This window comes from Peromyscus maniculatus, chromosome 22 (assembly GCF_049852395.1).
Source record: "Peromyscus maniculatus bairdii isolate BWxNUB_F1_BW_parent chromosome 22, HU_Pman_BW_mat_3.1, whole genome shotgun sequence".
Classification (NCBI taxonomy): Eukaryota; Metazoa; Chordata; class Mammalia; order Rodentia; family Cricetidae; genus Peromyscus; species Peromyscus maniculatus.
In genome coordinates, this window is record NC_134873.1 from 481,063 (window position 1) to 507,197 (window position 26,135).

Genomic DNA, 26,135 nt, shown 5'->3' on the forward strand with positions numbered 1-26,135 from the left:
GCAACAATATCAAACATAGAGGATAGGCAATGGTAGCACACGCCTTTAACCCTAACATTCCAGAGGCAGAAATCCCTCTGGATTTCTGTGAGTTCAAGGCCACATTGGACACAGCCAGGCATGGTGACACACATCTTTATTCCAGGGAGTGATGGCAGAAAACAGAAAGATATATAAGGCTCGAGGACCAGAAACTATACACATTTGGCTGGTTTAGCTTTTAGGCTTCTAGCAGCAGTTCAGCTGAGATTCATTTGGGATGAGGACTGACAGGCTTCCAGTCTGAGGAAACAGGATCAGCTGAGAAATTGGTGAAGTGAGGTAGCTGTGACTTGTTCTGCTTCTCTGGCATCCAGCATTCACCCAATAACTGGCCTCAAGTTTGTTTTTTATTAATAAGACCCTTTAAGATTCTGCTACAGACAACTTCCTAAATATAACACCAGTAGCACAGACACTGAGAGCAACAATTAATAAATAGGACTTCCTGAAACTGAGAAGCTTCTGTAAGGCAAAGGACATAGACAATAAGATAAAAGGCACCTACAGAATGGGAAAAGATCTATACCAACCCCACATCTGACAGAGGGCTGATCTCCAAAATATATACAGAACTCAAGAAACTAGCCAGCAAAATATCAAATAATCTAATTTAAAAATGGGCTACAGAGCTAAACAGAAATTCTCAATAGAAGTATTTCAAATGGCTGAAAGACATTGTGGTTGTTTGCACAATACCTGTACAACATCAATCCAGTCAAATTCCAGCATATATGGAAGAGAGACTCGTGGCCTCATCCCTAGCTGAAAAGCCTAGCATCTGAATGCTGGTGACATGGGAGGTCAGTGTTTTTCAGGAAATTGGCACCTGGCAGGTTGACTATGATCCAGTGGAACATCCCAAATCAATGCACCCAAGAAAGCATTGATTGGACAGAGTGGGATGCGAAAAGAGGACAAGATCTTGAGAAGGGGTTTTGTAGGGGTAGTTCTAAGAAGGATTGGAAGGGGAGTAGAGAGTGGTTATGTTCAAGATACATTGAATAAATATACAAAATTCTTGAAGAATGAAATTTTTTAAATCTTAAAAATAAAATAGTAGCTGGAGCGAGGGCTCAAAAGCTGAGAGCACATCTGGTCTGGCACAGCCCAGTCCCAACGAGTTTGCCTTTGTTCATTTCAATCAGTGCCCTTCACATAATGAACCATATCTGAGAGGAGAATGGCTTTCTGGAGTTTTGTGTGTCTTATTAAGAATCATTAAATCTGAAGGTGGTCTTTGGGACCTCAACACAAAAGCCACAGATCACTTAATCACAAGAAATAATAGGTATTTTTCTTGTCAGTTCAACCTCTCCTGGAGAACACAAAGAATGTGAGTTGAGCCAGGTGGTGGTGGTTCACGCCTTTAATCCCAACACTCTGGAGGCAGAGCCAGACAGATCTCTGTGAGTTCGGGGCAAGCCTGGTCCACAGAGCGAGATCCAGGACAGGCACTAGAACTACATGGAGAAACCCTGTCTTGAACACACAACAAAAGAATGTCAGTTGATCTTTCTTATTGAATTTGAAGATTTCCCTTCCCCTAATTCCAAATCCTCACACCATCCTTCAAGTTCTCACCATAATCAGAAATGGACAGAGAGAGACCTTTGTGATAACAGACTGTCTTTGTCAACTTGACTGGACTGAAACAAGTACCTAGAAAATGTATACAGCACACCTCTGTGTGTCTGTGAGCACATTTTCAGAGATAATTCCATCATGAGGACCCTAACCTAATGAATGCATCAGTCCCTTGACGGTTCCTACTATGACGGCTGTATTGGAAAGTGGTCAAAAGGAGGAGGCAGGGGATAGTTGAAGGAAGTAGTCACAAGTAGTGTGTCTTGGAGAGCTGTGTCCCGTCCTAGTAACTTCCCATTTCTCATGTCTCTGTTTACTGACCACCATGAAGTGAGCTGCTCTGCTCTTCCATGCCTTCCCACTATAGAGAACTAAAGCCCTTTAGAACCATATCCCAAGTAATTCTTCCCTCCCTTAGGTTGTTCTTGCATTTGAAGCACACAAATGCAACAGTGATGAGTACACCTTGGAGACCTTTCATTCCTTCTCTTTTATCTCAGCAGCCCCTCGAGAAACCACACAGAACATGTATGTTCAGCCCACAGTCAGTTAGGCAACAAATTGTCCCCAGGACCCCCCTCCCAGTCCCTTCTCTCCTCCCTGGGCGGAGCTGGAAGCTTCTCACATGACACTCTCATTACCTCCCCGACCCCTTGATGCCCCCTTTTCTTGTGCCATGAGTGACTTGTAGGGCTTCCCCAGGCTGGGAAGGGTCAGCTCAGCCTTGTTCAGCTCCAGCTCCTGTTGGTACAAATGCTCAATGACGGCCACTTCAATTGAGTCTCCCAGTACATTGGTCATAGTATGCAGCCAGTCACTGGTGAAGGAAAAATAGATTAATGGGAGGGGGTGAAAGGCTCCTTCAAGAACCCAGAGTAGACTAGAAGGGCTTCCAGGCTAATTCACAACCACATGATCTAGAACAGGCCCTGCTCTTCCTCAGATTTCCTTCCTAACAACATCATTCCTTATATCCTCAGAACTCTTCTTTAATTTGTGATTCTTGTTTCTACATATGACTAACCTAAAAATGATTAGATATGAGAGCCTGATGTAGATGGTTAGAGATTAGAATCTGATCTAGAGTGTTAGACATTCGGATCTGATTCAGACTGTTATACATGTGCATCTAATGCAAAGTATTAAACATGAGCATCTGTAGATGTAACCAACAGTCTTATTAAATAAGAAACACAGAACCAATGCAAAGAAGAAAGTCAAGAGGTCAGAGCTAAGAGCTAAAAACCTTACCCTTCCTCTCGCAGTAGTCCTACCTCTCCAAAAGAGACCTACTTCCTATGTCTGTCTTTTTTTATAGAGTTTTTGTTCTGCCTTCTCATTGGTTGTAAACCCAACCACATGACCTCCTAGTCACTGCCTGTCTGTACAGAACTCCAGGCCTTCTATGGTTGGTATTGAGATGAAAGGCGTGTGTCTCCAATGCTGGATGTATCCTTGAACACACAGAGATCTACCTAGCTCTGCCTACCAAGTGCTGGGATTAAAGGTGTGTGCCACTACTGCCCGGCTTTTGCTATGGCTCTAATAGCTCTGACTCTTGGGCAACTTTATTTATTAACATACAAATAAAATCACATTTCAGTACAAATAAAATATCACCATAAGCATCTGTTGCAGATTATTAAACATGAGCATCTGACACTGATTATTAAACATGAGCATCTGATGCAGTGTATTAAACATGAGCATCTGATGCAGAGTATTTAACATGAGCATCTGGTGTAGGCTTATTAGGTACAAGTGTCTGGTGCAGACTATTAGATATGACTGTTTGATACAGACTGTTTGACATGAATCTATGTAGGTGTGGAGCAGGCTGGGATTGTTCAAATGGAACTTTAGTCCTTCTGTACAAATGGGACTTAGTCTTGCTCACAGTACCTACATTGGAATGAAAATTGGCATTTTATGTAAATTCCATGTTATAAGAAAAGAAATGAGAGAGGGAAAAAATGGTGAAAGGAGGTAGTGATGTAGGAAGTATAAAGAGGAAGAAAGAGAGAGGAGAGAAAGAAAGAAGGAAAAAAGAAAGAGGGAGAGGGGGAGGAGGGAGGGAGTGAAGGAAGGAAAGAAGGCAGGAAAGAAGGGAGGGAGGGAGGCAGGGAGGGAGAAAAGAAGGGAGGGAATGAGACAGGTGGAGAAAAGGGAGGGAGAATGGAAGAGAAGAAAAGGACAGAGGGAGGAGAAGGAAGGAAACAAAGGGAGGAAGGAAAGAAAGCAAGAGAGGAGGGGGAGGAACAGGGTAGGGGTGGCTCCTCCCTTCTTATAGATTAGGAGTCACTGTCTTCAGGTGTGCGCCCTCCCACAAGCCTACTAAGCTCCATGGCACAGTCTCACAGCAAGACACACAAATGGCTCTTCTGTGCTCAGTGGATCACAAACAGAAGACATGAATGTGGGGAGCAGAGTTGTGGGGAGGAAAGCTGACCGGGTGGGAAGGAGTTAGAGAGTGTGCAAAGTAACCAGAAAGCATTGCATACATGCCTGACCTGTCAAAGAACAAATTTAATTAGTGAAAAAGAACAGAGGAAAGACAGGAAGGAGAGAAGAGAGAGAACATATGCATTCATAGGGTTCAGTGCAAAAATCCACCAAAATTCTTTTGTCCATCATCACAGGTGATCGTATAAGTTAAAATTCTTCACTATTTAATGCAGCAGGTAACTTGGATTTTCTTTTCACTTCTAAAATTCTTCAGAAGTAAGATTTCACTAAGGAAAAAACCGTTTAAAATTTTTGAGTTAAAAAATATTTGAACACTTTTGTATGATTTTTGTATGAAATGGTCTGACAAGGAGTGGGGGAGGGGCTGATAGATGGAGACCCCCTTTTCAGAATTCTACTCACTCTGTGTCCCAAAGATAATAAATCTATGGGCTTGGAGTCCAAAGCCATCACTAACAGACCATCCCAATGCCTCCCTAAACCCCTCAAATTCTACAACCATGTCCTTGCAGAATCCTTCATAAAAGTTATGAGAAGAGCCCAGGGTCAAAGCCAAGTCACACTCACAGGAAACAATCCACAGCTATGATCAGCATGATGTCGTCTGTGGGCAGGCTGATGGATGTGAACACAATCACCATGGTGACCAGTCCTGCCTGGGGGATGCCAGGTGCTCCTACACTAGCAGTTGTGGCTGTGATGTTGCGGGAATTCAGGAGGAAAGAGAGAACAGAAGATTGGAAGATCAGGAAGGGAAGGGCACCTTAAGTTAAATTCCCAAGCCAACACAGAAAGAAAAATATTCCATGAACTCTCTTTGGATGTGAAACTAAATTTAAAAAGTTGAAGTCACAGAAGCAAAAAGAAGAAACCGTGATGCTGGGCAGATGGGCTGGGAGTTGGGGAAATGTCTCTCAAAGGGTACAAGATGTCTAGATACCACATAAATGGCTTCCGGAAATCTAATGTATGGTGTGGAGGGTGTGGCTAATGATGCTGTGTTTGTATTTCAAAGAGAATAAACCTGAAGTCTCTTCTCACTATCAGCAAAGAGAAAGAGAACCGAGAAAGGGAGAGGAGAAGAGGAGGACTGACAGAGAGAGAAAAAGAGAAGGAAGGGAAGAAAGGAGAGAGGAGAGAGGAAGGGAGGGGAAAATAAGGAGGAGATGAGAAAATAAGAGGAGAGAGGAGAAACAGGCAGCAGAAGAGGGTGTGGGAGAAGGAAGGAAACCATAGGAGACAAATAAAATAATCAGCCTGACTGTTTTGATCATCTGCAGAGTGCACAGGTAGCAAATCATCAAGAAACACATCTTCAAATACACACAACTTTTGTCAGCTGTCATTCAAGAAAGCTGCGGCTGGAAAAGGAGAGTTGTTTATTAAGAAGGCAAATACAGACGAGATAGGGTGCATTCAGGGTGGTATGACCATAGACAAATGGAGAGAAACTCAACACAATTCCACTAAATTCAGGAACGAGTCATGTCTGTCCGCTTTCCCCATACTTATTCAATATAATTCTTGAAGTTCTAGCCAGAGCAATAAGACAACATAAGGAGATTAAGGGGATACAAATTGGAAAGGAAGATTTCAAGCCTTCCCTATTTGCAGATGACATGATAGTATACTTAGGTGACGCCAAAAATTCCACCAAGGAACTGATACACCTTATAAACACCTTCAGCAACATAGGAAGATACAAGATCAACTCAAAAAAATCAATATCCCTCCTATAAACAATGGACAAAGAAGCTGAGAAGGAAATCAGGGAAACATCACCCTTTACAATAGCCACAAATGACATAAAATACCTTGGGGTAACACTAACCAAGCAAGTGAAGGACCTATATGACAAGAACTTTAAGTCCCTGAAAAAAGAAATTGAAGAAGATGTCAGAACAGGGAAAGATCTCCCACGCTCATGGATAGGCAGGACCAACATAGTAAAAATGGCAATTTTACCAAAAGAAATCTACAGATTCAATGCAATCCCAATGAAAATATCAACACAATTCTTCACAGACCTGGAAAAAATAATACTCAACTTCATATGGAAAAACAAAAAACCCAGGATAGCCAAAATAATCCTGTACAATAAAACAACCTCTGGAGGCATCACGATCCCTGACTTCAAGCTCTACTATAGAGCTACAGTAATAAAAACAGCTTGGTATTGGCACAAACACCTACATGTGGACCAATGGAATCGAATTGAAGACCCTGACATTAATCCGCACACCTATGAACATATAATTTTTGACAAAGAAGCCAAAAGTGTACAATGGAACAAAGAAAGCACCTTCAACAAATGGTGCTGGCATAACAGGATATCAACGTGTAGAAGGCTGCAAATAGATCCATATCTGTCACCGTGCACAAAACTTAAGTTCAAGTGGATCAAGGACCTCAACATAAATCCAGCTGCTCTGAACCTGCTAGAAGACAAAGTAGGAAGTAGTCTTGAACACATTGGCATAGGAGATCACTTCCTAAATATAACACCAGTAGAACAGACAATGAAAGAAACAAGCAATCAATGGGACCTCATGAAACTGAGAAGCTTTTGTAGAGCAAAAGATACGGTCAACAAAGCAAAGCAACAGCCTACAGAATGGGAAAAGGTCTTAACCAACCCCACATCTGACAGAGCACTGATATCCAGAATATATAAGGAACTCAAGAAATTAGGCATCCAAACAACCAACAGTCCAATTAAGAAATGGTCTATAGAACTAAACAGAGAATTCTCAACAGAGGAATCTCAAATGGCTGAAAGACATTTAAAGAAATGCTCAACATCCCTAATCATCAGAGAAATGCAAATCAAAACAACTCTGAGATACCACCTTACGCCTGTCAGAATGGCTAAGATCAAAAACACTGAAGACACCTTATGTTGGAGAGGATGTGGAACTAGTGGAACTCTCCTACACTGCTGGTGGGAATGCAAGCTTGTACAACCACTTTGGAAATCAATATGGCACTTTCTTAGAAAATTGGGAATCAATCTCCCCCAAGATCCAGCTATACCACTCTTGGGCATATACCCAAGAAATGCTCAGTCATACCACAAGAGCACCTACTCATCTATTTTCATATCAGCATTGTTGTAATAGCCAGAACCTGGACATAACCTAGGTGTACTTCAACTAAAGAATGGATAAATAAATTGTGGCACATATACACAATGGAATACTACTCAGCAGAGAAAAAAAATGACATCCTGAGGTTTGCAGGCAAATTGATGGATCTAGAAAAAAATCATCCTGAGTGAGGTAACCCAGACTCAGAAAGACAAATATGGTATGTACTCACTCATAGGAGGATCCTAAATGTGGAACAAGGATGACTGGACTGCTGCTTACATCACCAGGGAGGCTACCTGGAAAACAGGGCCCTAAGAAAGACACGAGAATCACCCAATTACAGAGAAATGGCTGAGATCTAAATGAACAACCTGGACATGAGTGGGAGTGATGAAGGGAAAGGGTCAAAGGAAAGAGAGCCTGTGGGAATGGGAGATCCCACCTGAATCAAGAACAGAGAGGGAAAACAAGGAGTAAGAGACCATGGTAAATGAAGACCACATGAGAATAGGAAGAAACAAAGTGCTAGAGAGGCCCAAAGAAATCCACAAAGATACCCCCACAATAGACTGCTGGCAATGGTTGAGAGACAGCCGGAACTGACCTACTCTGGTGATGGGATGGCCAAATACCCTAATAGTCGTGCCAGAAACCCCATCCAACGACTGACGGATCTGGATGCAGAGATCCATGGCTAGGCCCCGCGTGGAGTTCCGGGATTCTAATTAGTGAGAAAGAGGAGGGTTTATATGAGTGAGAATTGTTGAAACCAAGGTTGGATAAAGCACAGGGACAAATAGCCAAATGAATGGAAACACATGAACTATGAACCAAAGGCTGAGGGGCCCCCAACTGGATCAGGCCCTCTGAATAGGTGAGACAGTTGATTAGCTTGGTCTGTTTGGCAGGCATCCAGGCAGTGGTACTGGGTCCTGTGCTCATTGCATGAGTTGGCTGTTTGAAACCTCGGACTTATGCAGGGACACTTGGCTCAGTCTGGGAGGAGGGGACGGGACCTGTCTGGACTGAGTCTACCAGGTTGATCTCAGTCCTGGGGGCTCTGGGGAGGATTTGCCCTGGAGGAGGTGGGAATAGGGGATGGGCTGGGGGGAAGGAGAGGGATGCAGGAGGGGGGAGAACAAGAGAATCCGTGGCTGATAGGTAGAACTGAATTGTATTGTAAAATAAAATAAAAGAAAAAAAAGGCACATAGAGCTTACTACGTTGAAGGCCAGGACATTCCGGCCCCTCTTGGTTTTGAAGCATATTTCTTTCTTGATTTAAGTTGTTTGTTTTGTTTTTTTATTCTCATATGTATAAATGTTTACCTGCATGTATGTTGTATACTGCATGTGTGCCTGGTGGTCATGGAGTCCATAAAAGAGCATTGGGTCTCCTGGAATTGGGGTGATAAACATCAGTTATGTAAGTAGTGGGAACAAAACTAGGTCCTCTGTAAGAGCAGCAAGTTCTCTTAACTCCTGAGCCATCTCTCTGGCCCACGGAAGACCATTTCTTGCTCAGGTAATCTTTTTTAAAAATTAAAAAGCTAACGATCTATGTCAGTGGTAGAATACCTGTCTAGCAGGTATAAATCCTTGTTTCCACTTCTAGTCCCGCAAATTAATATGAAATTGAAAGTAGGATCTATGGGGTCACAGGTGGCCTATGTTAAAACTCCAGAATTAACTCCAATTACCCCCCAAAAAATGTAATATGTATTGTGAAGGCCCCTGAGTTTCCCAGCAAAGGCAGTAGTGCCCTCGAGATGCCAGCTCTCTCCTCAGTAGTCGAGGAAACCCCTTTCTAGCTTCTATAGCCATACACACAGAACAAGGGGAGATGATTAGCACAGAGGACAACTCTATCAGAATGGTGGTTGAGCAAATACTCAGACTGGTATTGAAGAATGGGACTTCAAGGGAGAAGACTCCATTCATGAGCTTTATACCTTGACATGAACTCAGAGCCTATCCTGCCTCATCAGGAGAATGGCAGACACGTGCCTATCTTCTCATTGTGACAGAAAAGAGCCAAGGACAGTGCCTGTCTACGCTTCTCCTCTGTTACTCAGATTTAAGAAAATGTGCCCAGAAGAAACTTTGGGAGAAAGGGTTTTATTTTAGCTCACAATTCCAGGTTATAGTCCATCATTGTAGAGAAGTCAAGGAAGGAACTTGAAGCCGTTAGCCACAACACATCCGCAGTCAAGAGCAGAGAAAATGTGTGCATACCTATGGGTCTGGTCTCTCTCAACTTTTAAACAACTCGGGAACCAAATCAAGGGAAGAAGTACTGCCCACTTTTAGGCTGAACCTTCCCATGTTGATCTCCAACAAACATACCCAAAGGACAATGGGCCCTTCTTGAGATTATCTCCTCAGGTGAATCCAGATTCTGCCAAATGTACAATTAAAACAAACCACCACATCACTAGTGGAGGAAAAGATTCCATTCGAAAAAGAAGTGTAGGGCCCTGAGAGATGGCTCAGTGGGTAAAGATGCTGTGCTGCCAAGTCTGACAAACTGAGTTCAGTCCCCAGGACCCGCATAGCAGAAGAGGAAAACTGAATCCTGTGAGTGGTCCTCAGACCTCCACATGTGCACTGTGACACACACACACACACACACACACACACACACACACACACACACACGAGCACACACACGTGCAGGTGCACAGGCACAAATGTAATTTTTAAGCTCTTTTAAACCAAGTGGCTGGAGATAGTTCAGCAGCTAGGAGCACTTACAGCTCTTGCAGAGGACCCAAGCTCTATTCCTGGAACCCGTATCAGGCAGCTGCCTATAACTCCAGTTCCAGGGAACTTGAAGCCCTCTTCTCATTTTAGAAAACACCTTCACACAAGAGGTGAACACAGACTCAGGGAGACACATACAAAATAGAAAAAAATGTGAAGTGTAGTTTCTACTGACCATGTATCACACTCACATCCTTATAAGCCAAAATATTATTCCATTACCAGGAATGATGGCACATGCCTACAGTCCCAATTAGCCAGGTCAGAGAGAGAGGGGGAGGGAGAAAGGGAGAGAGGGAGAGAGGGAGGGAGGGAGGGAGGGAGGGAGGGAGGGAGGGAGGGAGGGAGGGAGGGAGGGAGGGAAAGAAAGATCATAAGTCAAACCATCTTAAGTCAGGATGTGTCTATGGAAGAAATTTCCAACGAAGAAAATACTTTCCTTCACAGAGTTTACATTTTCATTCTTGTATGATAGGCAGACAATAAGCAACATGGATGAGTAAAAAATCCCCCATGGATACAAATGCTGTGGAGCATCCTACATCCTTCATCCAAAATACTGGAAATCAGAAATATTGCACATGTTGCTTTGCTGTTTTTCAGATTTTTTGATATTTGCATATACATAATTTTATATCTTAGTTAGGAATGAGATGCAACTATAAACAGGAAATTTCTCAGTAGACCTTGTTCACACAGCCTGTCCTATTCAGTTGATATTCATCGTCTCACCTGATTGTGGTAATCTGGCCCAGGTTGAGCTCATAGTTGTTGACTTGAGCAAAAAAGATGGCTGCCAAGGCCTCATAGAGTACAGTGCCATCCATGTTGACAGTGGATCCACAGGCAGCAGGAACCTGGTGATGGGTCAGTCCACATCCAGGCCCTCCTCCAGGCATCAGAAAGTGATAGGCAGGGTTGCAGAGCTGGGGGAAGAGAGCTCTGGAGGCTGAGAATAGGGAGTTGAAGGATGGGGAGAGGGCAGTAGCAGCAAAGGGCCAAAGGAGGGCTCCCCTCTAGCACATGGAGAACAGGTTGGAATGTGAGCAAGGAGTAGAAAGTGGGAATTACAGTTGTGCATGGGGGAGTGGGACTCCTAATGCAGAGAGAACTCAGAGGTAGACATTCCCAGAGGAATGTCTCTTGACCCATTCACACCAAGATTTTATGACAGTCTATTCCAGATTGCTGACTTCCACACCGAAGCCTAACGATGATGGCTAACTTCAATTATCAAGAACTGAACCAGGAACTACCTAAGAAGAGAGTCTCCATGGGTCACTATGTTTGGTCATCCTATGGGAATCATCTATGTGGGATTGTCTTAACTAATTCATATGAGAAAACCCAGCCAACGATGAGTGGTGCTATTCCCTAGGCAGGGGGTCCTGAACTATTTAACAGTGGAGAAACCAAGCTGAGCATATGCAAGAAAGCAGCAAACATGCATTTATTCTCTGTGCCTGAGTGTGATGTGACTAGCTGCCTCAAGTTCCTGTTTAGATTTCCCCACAGAAATGGGCTATAACCTGTAATTGTAAGCCAAATAAATTTCTTCCTCACACACTAAACTACCCTTCATCAGGGTATTTTGTCACAGCAACAGAAATGAAAGTAGAACAGTAAAAGACAGAGTGTTTTTCTGCACAAGAAACAACCCAATCTACAGCAGCTAGGGCTCTCCCCAACTACTTCACAGAGTATACTTTCATTTGACTGGCAACTTAGTAGAAAGAGTAGGCAGCTCATTTGGGGTCAGGTTGTCTGCAAGAACTGACCCCTGTGTGGTCAGCTTTATGCTATGAAACTTAAAGCTTGGACTCAAGTCTGTGGCCCTAGAACAAGACATTGCCTACTGCAAAGCACCCAATTCAATTTCAACCTTTGCCAAGCATCAGAAACAGCACTGGAGGTGGGAGCAGGGGCTGATTAGCTCCATACTGATCAGATTGGTTTAATTCTATGTACAATAGTATCAATCCTATTTAGCCCCAGATCAAAGATCAAAAGGCACATTCTCCAATCATCATGAGGACAATAAAAAATATTTTCTCCTATCTGTTTGGATGTTGGGATACTTGGTCAAGCTGTTTTAAATTTGGATGGTGAGAGATAAGGATCACTTTTTAAGCCCCTAAAAGCACAAACAGGAGAGGAAAGCCTAAGAAGCCAAGACTCTCTGAGCTTGTGTTTCACCCCCAGTACCACCTTAAACAAAGAACTGGCATCTGTCTCTCCTCCTTATAACCTAGAGAAACAAAAGAGACAAGGAGGTTATGAGAGTCATCACAAGACAAAGACTATATCCCCAAGTATAGGCCACCGGTAGAAAGCTTCAAGAGTTACCCAATACTATTGTATAACCAGAAGAGGTGTTTGGAGAGGTGGAGAGGAGAGTACCTAAAAGAACCTATGAAAGATGAAGAATGGACTCAGGGAGAGTTCCGGGAAAGGCCATACCTGGAAGAGGTACCTATGGCTGTGATGAGGGCCTGTAGCGGGCCCCCAATGAATGGGAGGGGGTTCTGATGGGTGACAAGAAGGCAGATGAGGGGCAAAACACCACCAGCACGGAGGAACAATCCAATGATGACAGTCAGAGTATACATGCCCAGCTGACCTCCAGAATCTTCCCAGCAATCAGGAACAGGATGCCCACAGGTGCATACCTGGGCAAGGCACATATGTATTAGGATGATCTTCCTCACAGGTCTGGAGCTGGCATTCCCCAAACTTTGCCCAAATAGATTCAAGGAGCCAGACAGTACCTACCATGAAACCACAACTCCACCCCAACCTTTCCCGAGTATCAAAGCCAGCACTGGGACACAGGGGAAATGGCCCTGTGGTTAGGAGTACTTGCTGTTCAATGATGAAATTCTCATTTTGGACACATCATCCACACTGGACAGCTCAAAAACACTTCTAACTCCAGCTCAAGGGATATGGCACCACTTTCTGGTCTCTATGGGTACCCACAGAAACACCTGCACACCCACTTACACATCCACACACATATATAAAATAAAATATTTTAATAGCATTGTTGTTAGGGTTTTCTCCCAAAATATTTCCCCAGAGGCTCATATGTTGAAGGCCAGTGCTCTGAGGTGGGACCTGTAGAAGCTAACTGTTCATGAGAGTTCCAATCTCTGCTATGGGTTATCAATTGATGGAATCATAGCTGAATGAGCTATTGGGAGCAAACTATAGGAAAGGCCTCGTAAAAGGCAGTAGATCATTGGGGGTATACCCTTGAAGGACATGTCTTCTCCGCAGTCTCTCCCTCTCTCCCTCTCTTTTTCCTAGATGCAGTGAAGTTAGCAGCTGCATTGGCTATATCCATTCACCATCATGGCCCAAACGCAATGGAGCCAGCCAACCATGCACTGTTTCCTGCAAACCTGTGAGGCAAAAATAAACCTTCCCTCTTTAAATTGGTTTTCCCGGGCATTTTGTCATAGCAACAGAAAAGCTAATTAATACAATTGGATTCTATGAATGTACCACCTCACATTGGTTACTCACTGCTCATCTGATAAGCAGAAAAGTTCCTACAACATCAGCATTGAGCCTTCTGGAATCTTTATCTCATTCTCTCATTCAAGCCCCTTTCAGCTCAACTCCAGATGACTATTCCCTTCAGAATTCGGTCCTTAGGCATTAATTACTAAGTATGGCAGTTTGAATGAAAATGGTACCCCTAGGCTCATAAGGAGTGGCACTTTTGGGAGGTATGGCCTCATTGGACTACATGTGGTATTGTTGGAGGAAGTGTGTTATTGGGGGCAGGCTTTGATGTTTCAGATGCTCGAGCCAGGCCCAGTGTGTTTCTCTCTTTCGGCTGCCTGCAGGTCCAGATGTAGAACTCTTTGCTCCTTCTCTAGCACCATGCCTGCTTGCATGCCACCACACTTCCTACCATGAAATTAATGAACTAAATCACTGAACTGTAAAACAGCCCTAATTAAATGTTTTCCTTTATAAGAGTTGCCATGCTCATGGTGTCTCTTCATAGCTATAGAAACCCTAACCAAGACACTAAAACATCCCCTATCTCTGGCCTTCTAAATTTCCACAAATTGCTTTTTGTGCTAGTTAGTTTGAAGTTTCAACTTGACACAACCTAAAATCACCTGAGAAGACAGTTTCAATGAGGAATTATCTAGAGTAGGTTGGCTTATGGGAATGTGCTTGGGAGACTCTCTTAATTGCAAATTGTTGTAGAAAGAGATAGTCCACTGTGGGCAGCACTATTTAATGGGCTTGGCCCTGGACTGCGTAATAATAGAAGAAGCTGGCTGAAACTAAGCAAGCAAGCAAGCAAGCAGGGATTCATGTGTTGATTCTCTCTACTCTTCACTGTGATGTGATGTTTGAAGTTCCTGTTTTGTCTTCTCTATAATAATGGACTGTAACCTAGAAATGTGAGGCTATAAATAATCATTTGCTCTTTATGTCAGAATTTTATCACAGCAACCAAAATGAAACTAGAGTCCTTCTTGTCCAGTCACTCGGCGTTTCTCAGGCTTTGCCTGTTCTCTCCCTTGTTGGTGATGTACCTCTCTCCTCTTCACATCTAGTTAGGTTCTTACTCTCCTTTCAAGCCCAGATGTATGGCTCACTCCTCATCTTCCCAGGGAGCATCCACTGCATATGGGTCCATCCACCACTGCTGGAGCTTTGCTATGGCACCTATGGCTTTGTGTTACACATAGTGGTCTACATCTGTCTCCCCATGGATTTTACAAACTTCTTCAAGATAAAGTATGACTTCAGTGTATCACTGTGTCTCAAGCCTGGGAAACTGTCTGCTAGACGAATGAGCTAGTGAAGAGTGAAATAATTTTGAAAAAAATTAATGTGAAAAGGGGACATGGGTGTTGGAAGATGGAGTAGTGGTTAAAACACTTATCATGTAAGCATGAGGACCAGAGTGTAGACCCTCCAAAACCTATGTAATGCTTGATAGGCTAGGCCAACCCAGCCTCAGAAGGGGAGTCAGGTCAATTTGGCTAGCAAGATGAGCCACTTCCTTGAGCTCCAGATTTGACTGAGGGATCCTTCCTTAATGAATAAGAGCTATGGAAACCAGCCCTAATTAAATTTTTTCCTTTATAAGAGTTGCCATGGTATAAGAGCTATGGAAAATGATACCCAACATGCCCTTGGGCCACCACACACATACTTCCCCCCACTCATTCAAAAATAACATACATTCGCATGCACATCACACCATACCCAAATGTAGAAAGGAAAATAAAACAGGGCATGAGTAAGTATGAAAGTGAAGAGATAAATGGAATATCTGAGGGAGTAAATGAGAAAATGGCAAATGCATACATAAATCAACAGGTTTGGGAGTGAATCCAAGTGTGCTGGTTTGGGTGAGTAAATACACAAATGCAGTCAATGTCTTAACTAATGGTGTTAATACTACAGCTCAGTGTCACAGTTATTGCCTAGCTTACTCAAGGCCCTAGGTTCCATCCTGAGCACCAGGGAAAAAAGATTATTATTTAGGAAACTGAAGGTACAGCTCAGTGGTAGAGTGATTGATTATCTAGTAGACATAAGGCCTTGGTTCAACCCTAGCACTTAAAAATAATTACAGGGGCCAGAAAGATGGCTCCCCAGGTAAAGATACGTTGTGCCAAGCCTGAAGGCCTGAGTTGGATCCTGAAATCCACATGGTAGGAAGAGAGCACTAACTCTCACAACTTTATCCTCTATGTCCACATGCATGCTATGGTTTGCATATCCATACACATGTACTCTGACACAATAGATAGATAGATAGATAGAGAGATAGATAGATAGATAGATAGATAGATAGATAGATAGATAAATGTAATAGAGTGATAATTGTGAAGTAATTTAACTAATGAACATATTTATCAGTGAATAGATACATGAAGAAATTATTTAACTGATAAATAGAAAAAGACTTTAAAAGAAGATAAGTGAGTGGGCCAGTGCTAGAAAAATGAGAATGAATGAGTGAATACAAGAAATAGATGAGGGAATGAATGAAAGAAAAAGTTACTGAATTGAATCACTGCAGAAAAGAATGAGGAAGTGAATCAGTGAGTTGATGATTGAATTAACAAATGCAGAAATGTGGTGGTGCATGCCTGTAATCCCACTAATCAGGAGGCTGACAGAAAAGGTTGGCAGGTTCCAGACAATCCCGGGCTACATAGTAAGACCTGTCTCAAAAACAGCACAATGACCTCACAGCAACTGTAGTTGTCTGCACAAATTGACACAGGATCAAGCCAGTCAATATTCCAACATGGACTGAGGAGAGACTCACAAGCCCTGCTCCTAGCTGAGAAACTATTTTGAGAGTTAATGGCTTCTGGGGAATGGAAAGCCAAAATTTTTCCTGGATGAGGCATCCTGTAGGTTGCCCAAATCAGTGGCCATGCCCTCATCCATGTTCACACAGACAGTTCTCATTGGAATCAATGGGAGATATATACAAATACATGCATATGATGATATAGAGTTGGAAGGGGAACATGAGAGTCTGAGAGAAGTCGAGGGAGAATGGGAATATGGGTATTATCAAGACACTTTTTATACATGTATGAAATTATCTAAGAACATATTTTTATTACACAAAAATGGGAGGAAAGTGGGTGACCCAATGTGTGGGAGGATGAACATAGATGAATGAGTGAATGAATCACAGAGTGAATGCACAAATGAGTGAGTGAGTAAATAGATTAATGGAGTTATGAACTGCTGAATAACTCACTACAGAAAGATATGAATGAACTGATGATTTGATGATTAAATTAACTAACACACAGATGAATGAGGGGCCAAATGTCTCCAACAGTCCCATCAGCCTGGTCACCGTCACCCCCAGGAACCACCACCACTGCCTCACCCAGGCACATGCACCCACCAACTACTCACCAGATGCTGATGCCCACCAGCCTCATAATAGCCTCATTGAGGCTGTCAAAGAAGTCCCTCAGGACATGGCCTTTGTGCTTCATGCCACCAATGACCAACCCGAAGGCCAAGAGAAGACCACAAGGCCCAAGGTATTGATGCCACTGGCTGAACCAGGCACAGGCACAGTCTCCTCAAAGTTTATCACCTCCTGCAGGGTGCCCAAGGCTTGGGTGACATTTTCCAGGATGCTGGTTTCATTCTCCACTGAGGATGGGGGAGACATGGAGGCCCCCAGTTCTGACCCATTCTCTGTCCTTACAGTCATCCTGGTTACCACTCGTGTGCTGTACTGCATCTTAAACTGAAATGCAGAGAAATTGATACCAGATTCAGTATGGTGGTTAGCTCTTTCATAAATATCACAAAAAAAAATATAAAAAAACTGGAGTTAGGCCTGTGAGGCCCTGTGTTCCATACATCTCATTTGCACGAACACACACACACACACACACACACACACACACACACACACACACACACCACACACTGAAAATATAACGATAATGATAATAAAAAAAGAAATTAGTAACTGGCATTTGCCTAATATAAACAAGTCCTGGCTTTCATCCTCTTCACCAAAGAAAAGAAATGAGTAACCAAATAGTGAGGATGTTAAAAACCAAGCATAGAAAATGGATATATAGTCTACATCTTTATGTCTAGCCTTCAGTGAAAAGGTTGCTATGCGCCCCCTGCTGGCCAAATTCAGTCCACTACTTGCTTCTGTAAATATAGTTTTACAGGAAAGTGTAAGTCCTCTTCACATGTTGCCTGTGTCTGCTTTTCTACTATGAACCCCAAGCTCATGCTCAGACAGATTTTAGCACATCTGTGATCAGAAGTCTCAGAACCTCGACCCCAGCATCCTAGCCTCCATGAATTCCATAACCTGGCCACCCTTTGCATCACCAACATAGCCATGTGTGGTACACATATTCTCCCAGAATCGTCCCCAAGGTCCCCCCACTCAGGCCCTTCTTCCCACCCTTCTCCTTGGGAAGTAAGCTCCCTCCACCCTCCATCCCTCCTTCATTAAACCATGTGCTTCTCCTAACCTGTTTGAAGCAGGCCTCCACAAGTTAGGTGGAAACATATTTCTGCACAAAAACATCAGAGAAGGGAAAGTGGTTAGAGTTTGGGAGTGAGCCAAAGGGCATTCCTGCACTGATAACCATGGCAACCGTAGCAGCAGACAATATAGAAATGCATGGTGTGGGCCCAGGGTTGAGCAAAGTACCTGCCCTTCATCATCTGACATAAACCCTGCAATGACCCTAGAAGTAAACACTGTAAACATCTCTAGCTTCCACAGGAGGTAACCAAAGGCCAGAGGAGATCGCCCAGACCCATAGAGCTGCTCAGAGTTGCAGATGTAACTTACCATGGATTGATTATAATTAGGCCCCACCCAAAGCCATGGAATCTGAGTGCCATAAAGTTGATGGTGGAGCCTTGGACTAAAGAAGTTTACAGAGTAATAGGAAGTGGCCTTGTTTTTGATATGCTTGCTCTTGATAACCATCTTGTGCTCTCTGCCGTGTTATGATGCAGCTAGAAGATCCTCACTAGATGCTGGTGCAAAGTTGTTGGGCATCCTAGATCCCTGAACATGAGCTAAATAAACCTTTGTCTTTTGGTTCTTTGCTTTTGTTTTCATTTTACAACTAACTCAGTTTCAAGTATACTTTTCATTTAAATTTTAATACACTTATTCGGAGGCACAGTGCCATGGTATACAGATAAAAGGTAGACAACTTGTAGGAGTCGGTTCTCTCATTCCACCATGTGGATCCTGTCAGGTTGTCAGGCATGGTGATAAGTGTCTTTACCCACTAAATCATTTCACTGGCCCTAGCTTTTATTTATTTAGGCGTGTGTGTGTGTGTGTGTGTGTGTGTGTGTGTGTGTGTGTGTGTGTGTGTGTGTGTTTGTGTGTGTGTGTGTGTGTGTGTGTGTGTGTGTGTGTGTACACATATGCCACAGCATGTACATGGAGTTGGGAGGACAACTTACAGGACTCTGTTCTCTCCTTCCACCATGAGGATGGTCCAGAGGATTGAACTCGGGTGGTCAGGCTTGGCAGCAAATACGTTTATTCACTAAGCCATCTCATTGGACCTCAGCTAGTGTATAATAGCAGCAGAGAACACCGTAAGAGTTCCTAAACTCTTCCGGTGCCAAGTCAGTACCATAGGAACAGTATGACTGGATTTGACATTACTTCTGACAGGCAAAATCTTATTGGACTAAGAGAATCATTTGCACGGGTTGGGGTTTTAGCTCAGTGGTAGATCACTTGCCTAGCAAGTGAAAGACCCTGGGTTCAGTCCTCAGCTCCAGAAAAAAAAAGAGAATCATTTGCTCACCAAAGAGGTTATGAACACCTATTGAACAGCAGCAGCTCCTCTTACTCCGTCCTGGGATACTACAACAGTGTCCTCTCCAGCCTCAGAGCTCAAAGATCAGACCTAGACTTAGCTTTCTTAAGGATATGCAAGGATCCAGGGCAGAAATGGCAACCAATAGTTGCTTCCTTTTCCAAACTAGATCTACCTTTTCCTGTAGTCTCTCATAGAAAAGAATTGCTGCATGCATATCTGGAAGTCCCAACAAAATGAGAATGTCACCTGACCAGGTCCATGAATGCATGAGCTGTTGGGACAGTCTGAATTTGACTCTCATGGTGCAGCCCCTCCTTGGAGCCTTTCCCAAGATGGATGATGGTGACCATTAGGATCCCAGTGAAAACCACAATGACTGTGGTCACCATGTAGTGCACAGCTGCCCGCATTCCCATCCTCCCTGTTGCCTTGTTGTCCAGGGATGCCATACCTAGAAAAGAGATAATGCAGTTCGTGCAACAGCACCCATTCCTTTTAGCCTCCATCTGGTCCACCCATTCCATACCATCAGCTCAAACTCATTGCACATCCCTTAACTGAAGATGTCCACAAAAAACATGGTTCACCTTCTAATGCTGAGAGTTATCTACACAACAAATTTTATGCTATCACAAATAAATATATTATCAGGCAAAATATAATTTGATTATAGTTTATTAAGTTAATAAAGGGAGCTGGTAAGATTACTCGGTATTAAGAACACATACTGCTCTTACAGGGAACCCAAATTCCAGTATCAACACAAATATTCTGTGGCTCACTACCACTTGTAATTCCAGCTCCAGGGTATCTGATGCCCATTTCTGACCTCCATGGGCACATGCATTCATGTGTACATACCCACATAGACACATGATTAAATAATAATAACAAAATAAGTATATAAAAGTAAATAAAAGTTTTGTGTCACTTTGAAATAAAGTTTTACAGTGTACAGTGTATACCCACCACCTAGAGATGATCTGAAAGAACACGAGAGGAGAGGCATAGGTCATCTGCAAACACTACATCAATTTACAGAAAGGGCTTCAGCATCCTCAGGTATTGGTATTTATACGGATCTTGAAACCAATCCACTGGTGGTTCAACCCAGGGATGATTCAGTTTTTGATTCTTAGGCTAAAAACAAATGGACACATACCACTCCATTTTATTACTACAAATAACTGCACCAATCACAGTACCTCCCCTTTACTCTAAGTTAACCTTTCAACTTCCACCCAACCCTCTCCTTATCCTGCACCATAAATATCACAATCATTGAAGTCTTCATCCCAGGGTCCATCACAACTCCCACTTCACTTGAACCCACCCCTTTCTACATTTAGCCTGGATACTGTTCATGCTGTACCTATATGTCTCTTACCAGGCCATGCAACCATCCAGTTGCTATGAGTTTGAGATACTAACAATCTGCACTTTTCTCCTGAGAGTGATCCTCAGCAGAATGGGAGCTTCCTCCTCCAGAAAGGTCCCATTGTTCTGCAACAGTCAATGATTGCTGGTGCAGGGATTCAGATGAAGACAGAATTGGTGGTGAGAGACACCTCCATGATGTTGCTCACACTTCAGAGCCCCTGCCCAGTGGGAGCACACTGAGACACCAGCCTTCTTCTGAAAACATGCCTTTGCTTAGCTTCCTTTCCCATCCTGTCCTTCTATCTTCACTTCTTCATGTGTTTCTCCCTTGGTGAGTTTCTGGTGACCAGATCTACATGTCAGGCTTGGCTTCAAAGAAGCCCAACCTAAGAAACCAGCCTTGATCATTATTTCTGTCCCTAAACCCAAGGCTTACTAAACATCACCTATGGCCTAAATCTGGTGCACTATTTACTTTTGTAAAGTTGTATTGAAACACAACTCTGGTGAGTAGTTTTAGTTGTTAACTCAACACGAGCAAGTACCACTAGGAAGAGAGGCTCAATGGGGAATTTTATAAATCAGGTGGACCTGTGGCATGACTGGGGGGTCCAGATTACATTGAAGGAGGAAGGACAATCATTGTGTGTAGCACCATTCCCTAGGAAAGGGATTCTGGACTGTATACATGTAGAGATGTAACTTGATACAAATAAGCATGTGTCCATTTATTTTCTCTCTGCTCTTGGTTGTGGATGGGTTATGATGAACTGCTTCAAGTTCCTATGTTGTCTTCCCTGAGTGATAGACTCTAACCTGGAACTGTGAGCTAAAATAAACCCTTTCTCCCCTAAGTTGTTTTGTGTCAAATATTTTATTGTAACAACATAAATGAAACCAGGGCAACAGCCATGCACACTTGCCGACATATTGCCTATACATGCTCTTCTACTCCAGCATCAAAGGTGAACCATAAAATGAAGATCCGATGGCCCTGAAGCAAAAACAACTACTATCCAGAAGAAAAGGTGCTACATAACACATCAAAGCTCCTTTCCTTCCTCCACCCTCCATCCTGGCACCTCCATCCCACTCACTTCCTCCATGTTCAACCACATTCCATTTATCATCTACCCCATATCCAAGCTAACTCCCCTGACCCTCCAAAGCCTTTCTTCCCCCCCTGGAGAGACCAGAGCTCTGGCAGGATGGGATTTTACCTTCAACAACAAGTACAAGGAAGTTATTGGGACACAAGGATCCTGTGACAGCAAGACTGAAGCAAGATCTGGGCACAGCTTGAGTTGATGTGTTTGGAAAGGGCCCCCACTGGTGAGGAAGCCCTGGCTCTTTTCTCAAGTGTGGGCTTGGAATGGGTCCTGTAGATGCACAGTGGCTTGGGGTCTCACCTGGGACAAGGCTGGAGACGATGAGGGGGAGCACCAGCATCTGCAGCATCCTCATGAGCAGCTCACCAGGAAAAGAGAAGTACTTGATCTGGTGGTAGAAGAGCTGGTGTGGGCACAAGGCAATGCCAGGAAAAGTTCATGGAATGAACTATGAATCTCAACCCCAAGCACTGTCCATCCATCTCTAAAAGAGTATAGTAAGGTGAGCAGTGACTATTCTAGGAGGTGCATTTGTGTACATGGGTATTACATGGATTTGTGTGTGCATGGATACATTTGTGCATGGGTATGTGTATGTGTGTGTGTGTGCTTGTGTTATAGACAAATGTGGGTGTTTGTGAATGAATGGGCATGTATAAAAAGATGTATATATGGGTATGTATGTGCATGTGTGTAAGTATGTGTACATTTGTGTGAGCATGGGCATATATATGTGTGTGCATGATGAGGATTTGTGTGAATGAATGTGTGCATGTAGTTGTGTGCACATGGATATATATATATATATATATATATATATATATATATATGTGTGTGTGCATTGTATGCATTTGTGTGTGCATAGGTGTGTGTGCACATTCATATGTACATTGGATCATATATAAAGATATGCACATGCATTTCTTGGGTGTGTCTATAAGTATGACTCTTTTGTCTGTGTTATCATTTTCTTTTTTTTTTCAGATTATGCATACAGTGTTCTCCTGTGGGCCAGAAGAAGGTACCGGACCTCATTACAGATGGTTGTGAGCCACTATGTGGGAATTGAACTCAGTACCTCTGGAAGAACAACCAGTGCTCTTAACCACTGAATCATCACTCCAGCTCTATGCTACCACTTTCAAATATGGAAGTGCATATGAAATTGGGCTTCTAAGCATGTAGATGTAAATGCATAGATGAGTGTGTGAAAGTATTCACAAAGTCCAAGACAGCTGGCTGTGGTACCCTTGGAATCCACACTGTCTAAATAATCAAGTACACATGGAAATTTTTAAGGGGAAATTATCTGTGGAAAGCAGAAAAGGGGCTATTTGGGGAGAGAAAAGGAACCAGCAGAGGGTGACTAGGTAAGAGGGGGTAAAGGAAAAAGAATATGATCAAAGCACATTGTATACAGATATGAAGATGTCATGAGGAACCCATTATTTTATACAACCTCATAATTCCTTAAGTTGTGTCTGTTGAACGTGTAGAGATTTTTTTCTCTTATCAATATTTCCTAGACAATACAGTATAACAACTATTTACCTAGCAGTTACATTGCTTTGGGTGTTACAAATAACCTAGAGACCAAGATAGCCACAGATCTGGCAAACACTACCCCATTTTATTTAAGGGACTTGAGCATCCACAGATAACAAATGCTTGTGGACATCCAAACCAATAGACAATCAAGTTCCTTAAATAAAATGGGGTAGTGTTTGCAGAACCAATCTCTTAAGGGTATGATGGATAGCTGCATATTTTTATGAACGTTAGCACAGTTTATGTGACTGCACTTCTCAATTAAGATATGTAAGATATATTCATATGTAAGATATATTTATCCTTCTCTGTGTGTAGTCGTAAAGTGCATGTCTGTTGAGTGTACTTGCGGATGCCCATACCCACACATGTGACATCACATCGTGTTCATACAGCTGTTTTTGTGCATGTATGTGCCCTCTCTACCTGAGTCCTCTGATGGGCTAAGGGATTGTGCGATGAGTGCACCAGAGAGGGTGGGTAATTAATAGAAGTCCCGCCTCCCAGAAGCAGAGCTCACCAATGATCACAGCGCTGACTGTGAGCAAGATGAAGGCATTTCTGCACAGAAAGCGCCACACATGCTCTCTGATCATGGACTGCAGGCGCATGCGCATGCGCAGTGCTCTCTGCTGCCAACTGTCCTGAGGTCACCAGGAGAGCCCACACCACCCAGGTGCTGGCTGCTCTGCCTCAGGAACAGACTGTTGCCATGGCTGCTCATCACCTCTCTCTGGGGACAGAGGAGACCAGGTCTGGTGAGGGAGGATTCCAGGAAAGGAGAAGGTAAGGTGGAGGGGCAGGCACTTGCAGCTCAGAAGTCAGGGGAGGGGCGATGCCCATGTGGAGACTACTGAGAGCCTGCCCTGGATGAGATACAGTTTTTAATCCCAGCAGCAAAAGGTTAAGGTCTTCGGACCCAAACACTAGAGAGGGTGGTTAGAGACAGGGTAGAAAAACAAACAAACAAACACACACACACAAACAAAACACACAAAATACTGCACACCTTTCAGGTTTTCTGCCTCCAGCCTCCTTCACTGAGATCATCTCAAGCAACTGGGAGCTGCTGCAGCTCTCAAACTAAAGTGCCAGGCCTTTGCTGAATACCCATTGCATAAGAGCTCTTGAAAGGGCACTTTAGGCTAGTCCCCCTATCCACAGTAGTTGGGTGTCCAGCCCTAAGACGCCCATAGTCGACTTTTCACAAGGACAAAATCAGCAGGTGCCTGGGAAACAGTGGTAAGCAACTAATATGGCTGCCCAGTGTGCGTGACCAGGACAGTAATGCTGTAAGGGAGGGGTCACTGGGAAAGAAATGATGACACTTCTAGTCCCAGCTGGAGGTTCATGACCCTCTTTTGGGGTGAGACCTCAGACTTTGTGCCCCCCCCCTTTTTTTTACCTGTGTCCGTATTTATTTTTTCTTATTAACTTACTTTATTTGCTAAGATAACCAAAACGGGATGATGTGTTTTTCATGAATTAAATAAAATGCTCATAAATATAAAACCTGCCAATCTGTTTAGCAGCCAAACATTTGGAAGTTACCAAACAGCTTAGAAACCGTGGCTTTTGACCCAGCCGTTGACAGCCCTGTAATATCAGCTACTCTAGAGGATGGTGGTGGAAGGCTGTTTACAAGATCAAGTCCAGCACCTGCAACTTAGTAGAACCCTGTCTTAAAATAAAAAGTTAAAAAGAGAGCTACTGGGCAAGGGGTGGGAGATGGCTCAGTGATTGAGGGTGCATATTGCTTCTGTAGAGGACCAGAGTTCCATTCCCAGCACCCACATCAGGCAGCTCAGAACTGCTATGCGCCCTGCTGGCCTCATTGGCACCTGCACTCACATGTACAAACACACACACACACACACACACACACACACACACACACACACACACACCAAAACCGAAAATAAATTTCTCATTTAAAGAGGGACAGACTATATAGCTCAGTGGTAGAGTACTTGCCTACTATGTTCAAGGCTCCAAGTTCAGTTCTCAGTACTGATCCCCTCAGCTTCCCAAGTAGCTGGGATTGCAGGCATGCACCACCATGTTGAACTGTTCCAGCATTGTTTGGATGCCACTACCCACGTGGCTGTCTTCTAAGATGGCTGCCCTCTGTATCTGTCTGAGTTCTCCACCTGCTTCCAAAAGACAAGTTGCCTGACTAGGCTTTCCATGCCCTGCATCCTGCAACTCCTTCTCAGTGCGAACGAAGCCCCTTTCAGTATTTTGCTCCAAATGAACTGGTCCTCTGAAGCCTCAGTGTTGCTTCTCACTTTGCTCTGAACACTCACAGACACAGGACAGCACAGAAGATGAGCAGTCTCTCTCTCTTCTCTGGGACATCAAGTTCCTAGTTACTAAATGATAACTTGAAATCACCTAAAATCCCAAGAGCATTCAACAGAGTCCAAACCAGTCAGGATCCTGAACATTTGTCTCTTTCCTACAGTCCAGCAGCTGGCTCTGCAGATCCACAAATCAACCTCCTCAATAAAACCAACACTGGATATAAAGTGTTCAGTTAGTCAAGCCTAGAGCTGCACTCCAATTATCTCGGCATTTAGGAGGCTGAGACAGAAGAAGCAGGAGTTCAAGGCCAGCCTGAGTTGAGTAGAAACACCCCGTATCAGAAAGTCAATCAATCAGCTCACATCTAGCTTCAAGAGCTCTTGACAGTTGATGGGTTCTGGAGGAAGAAAGGGCAGTTTTCTTCAGTAGTGTGGCCCATGATAGGTTGCCCATGCTCCAGTGGTTGGTGGGCAGCACTAAATGGACTCCGTGGATAAAGAG

At 43.5% G+C, this 26,135-nt stretch overlaps 1 protein-coding gene, 1 long non-coding RNA gene and 1 pseudogene across 2 annotated transcripts in view; 2 read left to right on the forward strand and 1 right to left on the reverse strand.

Annotated features, from left to right (window-relative positions):
* The window catches only part of LOC143270293 (uncharacterized), a 539,180-nt gene that overhangs the window by 189,321 nt on the left and 323,724 nt on the right, over positions 1-26,135 (forward strand). The window lies entirely within an intron of this gene.
* LOC143270135 (excitatory amino acid transporter 4-like) lies at positions 1,818-24,566 on the reverse strand (annotated as a pseudogene).
* The window catches only part of LOC143270139 (uncharacterized), a 41,812-nt gene continuing 39,637 nt past the window's right edge, over positions 23,961-26,135 (forward strand). The window contains exon 1 of the long non-coding RNA XR_013047107.1: positions 23,961-24,116. This is a non-coding gene — a long non-coding RNA (uncharacterized LOC143270139). The remainder of the gene's footprint in view (positions 24,117-26,135) is intronic.